Genomic DNA, 3,780 nt, shown 5'->3' with positions numbered 1-3,780 from the left:
ATAAAAGGGGGCTTTGCCCCTTGGGATATGTAGTCTAAAGTGTTTTTTTTTTATTGCATGATCGATAACAACACTACGATGATAAGCTACCACACATTCTAGTCTACATGTTCAGCCACATATGAATATTAAACATGTAATACTAAAGCTCCCAGGTTTACTTTATCTGACTGGGCTATGGTTCGAAAATGTGAAATGCATAAATCACGTTAAGATTGTCTACTACGGAATTTGTAGTTGTAATTCTGTATGCCCACACTGCCCCTTTATATTTTGCAGTTATACGGAAACCGCCCAATGTGCTAACTAACGATGGTCAAAACAGGCAACTGAACTGTTCTCGCCGGGGCGGTTCATACAGGGCTGGGCGTGGACTCTAACAGTCTTCTCTCCCTATTCGAAGCACATTGTTCGCCGTGAGCTAACCTCGCATACAACACTGAACGAATACTTTGATAAATTTCAATTAAAATTGCAGTGTCTGGAATAACATACATTTCTGTTGTCGAAACTATTGAGACATTCGTTGAGGAAACACCATCTGGACTTCAACGCTTGGAACGCTCAGAAGCTACTGAGTAATAATACATTGTTTCCAGTAGACCACCTCGCCCTCTTGATAATTAGGGTAGAGCTCTGCTTATTGTAAGTATTCCGTGCACATTTTTCACCTCTTACACAAATGTATGATTCTTGAAATGTGTCGCTCAACGTTGTTTGTGCATTGACCGGGGAACCCATACAGGGGACCAAAATGTGCTACAACTGTTCGAGCTCGTTCACACCGCCGAACACTGCGGCGCACCTTTACATTTTGTGTTTTTACGACATCATTCACGCCTGCATCAGGCTGTCTCGTTGGCAAGCACAACATTGGGAAGTGTAGCCTAACGTTTTACCAAACAAGCTGATGTTTCCGTGATCATTGACTCAACATATTGCTATATAATTTGTTTACTACTATTTTCTCAAATATAGGCTATATTTAGTTCGTTGGCTAAATCCCGGCTCGCCGCCTAAACTTCACGGACAGGGGAGGATCATTTAATGCCGATATGTAAACTAAACCATGGAAGCACATTTTCATTGTCAAGAAATTAAAGTGTTAAACTGTTGCCATTTTTTAAAATGTTATGGCCAGTCAATGAGGGCTCCACAGCCGCCCTGCGTCTGTAGTTTGTAGACCACACGGACGCGGGTGACGCCCAGTCACAGTGAAAACCGAATTGGAGCACTGCGGAAGTTGCATTCCATTACTAGGCGTTTGATTAAGAACGCGATTCCATTCCGACGTGCTTGGTCATGGTCCAGGAATAACTGATTTCTAGGCTAGAGACAGTAGGTTATGCCGCGTTCAAGACAACTGGGAACTCAGGAAAAAAACTAGCTCCGACTCGGAAAAACTATAGACATTATTGCAGCGTTCAAAACAACTGGGAACTCGGAAATCTTAGACTTCTGTGAGTGTATATAAGACAACTGTGAACTCTTTAAAAAAAAAAAATATATATATATATATATATATATATATATATATATAACGATCTACGACTGAAAAATCATTTTATGCAGTCATCCATCTCGAAATTCCAAGTCGGAAACTATGGCATCTTTCTAGAGCTCCGACATTCTGGCTTGAAAATATCAGATCTCATGATTTAACCTTGTTTTTTTCAGAGTTCCCAATTGTCTTGAAAGCACCGTAAAACCAGTAGATAGGGATAACGCTGACATCATCCACGTATTCCTATGGAAATCTCCAGGCGGGCATGAATACGAAAGTATTTGAAGTGAGCCATATTGCTGAATGGCACCCAAAAATTGCTAAGGGTTATGGTGAAAGTGGCCGTAACTTGCAAAGGATCATGGTCGACGTAGTCGTTTTCATCCTGCCTGAGAGTTAAATGGCGTCTCCTCATAGCATGCCAGCCTGTGGGTTGTCTGTCAACATGTGGTCCAGTATGATGACAAATGTAGTAGTCAGAATGGATCACTATTTAATTAAATATATTGATTTGTAACAAACTTTAAAATAATTCACTGTGGGAATCGAACTTCATCACAAACAAATTTTAGATCCGAAAACAGACATCCAACATTTTTGGGGGGCTTTCTGGTGATCGTAATTTACAAAGACTTTCTTGGGCAGACCAGGGCTTTTGGCATTGGTTGCTATGCAGTAGCCGACCAGCAGCGCTTGTGACTCCACGCACCAGACCGGTCACTGGGGGGCCTGCAACCAACCCGGAATTCCAAATCAGGAACTCTGGCTTCTTTCTAGAGCTCTGATTATTTATTTTTTCAACCTGAAGATCACTGATATCATGATTGGCCCTTTTTTATTTTTTACTATCAGTCCTACCAGACAAAAATGTCTGAAGTTTATCTATGTTGCCTAGCTTATATTCAAAGTTTAGGCATTGAGTACATGCGGAACAATATTTTTGAGTAGCCTGACGTTGAAACAAAAGAGAAGCATGGTATTGTGTGTAGTCTATATATAGCCCACACAAGGCTAAATATAACACTCATTCAACAACATTGCTACTCCCTATTTATGCCTGCCAAAGTGTAGCAACTCTCACCGGGTTTCCACTAGATAGCACAGCCACAAAGTCATTAATTGGCTGTATAGTAGAAATTCCTAAAAACAGCTTGGTCTTAATTTAAGGTAAGGCATAAAGTAAGCTGTGTGGTTGAGGTTATGTTTAAAGTCAACCCAAGTGGGCTGGGTTTATGACTTTGGCAGTAGTAACTAATGACGACCCTCTCACTGCCACTCAGTGGGGTATGACATCATCCATGTTGGGTTGACCAAGAGATTTAAGGTAAATCCACACTACAGAGATGGAAGCTACGGAGCGTAGCGCAGTGCTGTAATGTCGTTTTTTGTCACAAAAGCGGCAGCTCCTTGTAATACGCTACGGCATTTGACACAGTTTTTTGCTAACTGGAAATTGAGAAGCGCCATATCATTCCTTGCAACGACTTGAGGGGCAGTATTGAGTGAGGTTTGCAGTGGAAGTCCCGCCCTGTATCTAAATCACATCCCAACAGATATAAACACAGAAGAGATGGAAGTGCTGCTACTTCGCTGCAACTGCTATTCTACTTATTGTTCTACTTGCAAGCATCATTTTTTTGTGCTTTTATTTCAACATTTGCTACATGCAAGTATGCCTGTCCAGTTTTAAGGAGCATCTGCAAGGAGGTGAGATGATACGATAACCTCTACAATCCTTCAGTGCAGTTGTTTTTGGACAAGAACGTAAAAGATAACCACTGGAGGGAGATATCACAAATTGGAACACGGATACTGATATCAAAGAAAAATGGAGAATGATTTGGGACCGGTATGTACGCAATTAGAAAAAGGTGAAGAAGACAAGGAGTGTGGCTTCGTGTTTGCGTGAAACATCGTCAGACATATGCCAGATATGGTATGTACTCTTGTCATGCAGCTGAGTACTTTTGAACAGTGTATGTTTTGATCTTATGTTTAGCAGACCTAGTTAGAACATGTGAAATCATCTCGTTTCTGGATGGGAGAAAGTGTAAGTTGGAAATATCCTGTGCCTGTTTTTGTTATCATAATGATTAGCAGGGCCAGTTCAAACATCTGAAAACAGACACTGTGTGTGCTAGTTAGATTGAGATGTTTATGAAATCAGTTATGTTGTGTGAGCATTTTAACTCAAAATGGGCCAATGGAGATTGCTGCTTATAGGCGCTGTGAGAGGGATTTCATTGTAGACAGGAGTAGGGCCCATCTACAGGTGA

At 41.1% G+C, this 3,780-nt stretch overlaps 1 protein-coding gene across 1 annotated transcript in view; it reads left to right on the top strand.

Annotated features, from left to right (window-relative positions):
* Nucleotides 1–324: 324 nt before the first annotated feature.
* LOC110522187 (GTPase HRas) overlaps nucleotides 325–3,780 on the top strand; it is a 38,974-nt gene continuing 35,518 nt past the window's right edge. The window contains exon 1 of the mRNA XM_036976888.1: nucleotides 325–645. The gene's annotated coding sequence lies outside the window, so the exon portion shown is untranslated. The remainder of the gene's footprint in view (nucleotides 646–3,780) is intronic.

Source organism: Oncorhynchus mykiss, chromosome 1 (genome assembly GCF_013265735.2).
Source record: "Oncorhynchus mykiss isolate Arlee chromosome 1, USDA_OmykA_1.1, whole genome shotgun sequence".
NCBI lineage: Eukaryota > Metazoa > Chordata > Actinopteri > Salmoniformes > Salmonidae > Oncorhynchus > Oncorhynchus mykiss.
Note: the sequence above shows the minus strand (reverse complement) of the source record. Positions and strands in the feature narration are given on the sequence as shown.